Genomic DNA, 1,403 nt, shown 5'->3' on the forward strand with positions numbered 1-1,403 from the left:
CCCATTGTTTTCTAACATAATAGCCGATGGGTTGGTTGTCCTTACTAAAAGAGCTCAAGTCAGGGCATGATTTCTGATTTCTAGGCTGGCTCCTAATTTGGTAGATGGTGTCTTGGCACTGCTCCAATATGCTGATGACACTATCTTCCTACCGGATGATGAGCTATCTAATGCAAGGAATCTGAAGTATATATTATGTGTTTTTGAGCAGCTATCCGGACTAAAGATCAATTTTCATAAGAGTGGATTTTTTTGCTTGGGTGAGCCCAATAGTAGATTGTAGGAATACATGGAGATTTCACTTGTGAGTTGGGTTTCTAACCTTGAAACAACTTGGGGTGCATGTGGATGCTAAAATATTAAGTAACACTTGATGGGTTCTTGTCGAAGAGAAGATTGACAAGAAAATGTTTGGTTGTAAGGGTAATCGTCTTTCTACTGAAGACCGGGTTACCCTATTTTAAGGATACGTCCAAAGATGGACACACTAGTAGCATAGAAGGAAGGGCAAGACGCCCGGAAGAATGCCAATGAACGGTTGAATGCCCTCCCAACTCAGGAGAAGGTGGAAACAGAAAACTTACCACTCGCTAAAACGCCATCCATCTATGAGGCCCGCCGTATGGATAAGTCATGCTGCCCCTTCACTTTGAACCTTAGGCACTACATCCATCTCCCTAGGGTCATGCCATTGAACACCACATTGTTCTTGTGCGTCCAAAGGCTCCATAAAACAAGCAAGATGGTCATTTTAATGTCACTAGTGAGCCATCCCGCAGCTTCCTTTCTTGTCCACCAATACACCAGGTCATTGTCCATTGTTGGGATCCACTCAAGCTTTCCCCAATCCCCGAGGATAACTGACCACACCTCCTTTGCAAGCACACACCCAAGAAGAATGGGTTGAAGGTTCTCAAGTTGTTGGTCACAAAATGGACAATCTATTGGGTGCGGAAGCCCACGCCGCTCTAGCCTGGCCGTCCAATATCTATCGCGTGCTGCCAACCACCCAAACACCTTGCATGTCAAGATCGTGCAAAGCACTGTTACCCTAGTGAATTCATGTCTTAGTGGCATTTCCTTGTATATGCTTTCCTTCCTAGAAGCTCCTAAAGGAGTGCTAAAGAACATGGATTCTAGCAGAGCCGAGATGGTGTGGCAAGAAAATGAAGACAAGAGAAAATATCATCTAGTTAATCACACCTCCTTTGCAAGCACACACCCAAGAAGAATGGGTTGAAGGTTCTCAAGTTGTTGGTCACAAAATGGACAATCTATTGGGTGCGGAAGCCCACGCCGCTCTAGCCTGGCCGTCCAATATCTATCGCGTGCTGCCAACCACCCAAACACCTTGCATGTCATGGGTGCTCTTGACCTCCAGATCGTGCAAAGCACTGTTACCC

The sequence above is a fragment of the Triticum urartu genome, chromosome 5, assembly GCF_003073215.2.
Source record: "Triticum urartu cultivar G1812 chromosome 5, Tu2.1, whole genome shotgun sequence".
NCBI lineage: Eukaryota > Viridiplantae > Streptophyta > Magnoliopsida > Poales > Poaceae > Triticum > Triticum urartu.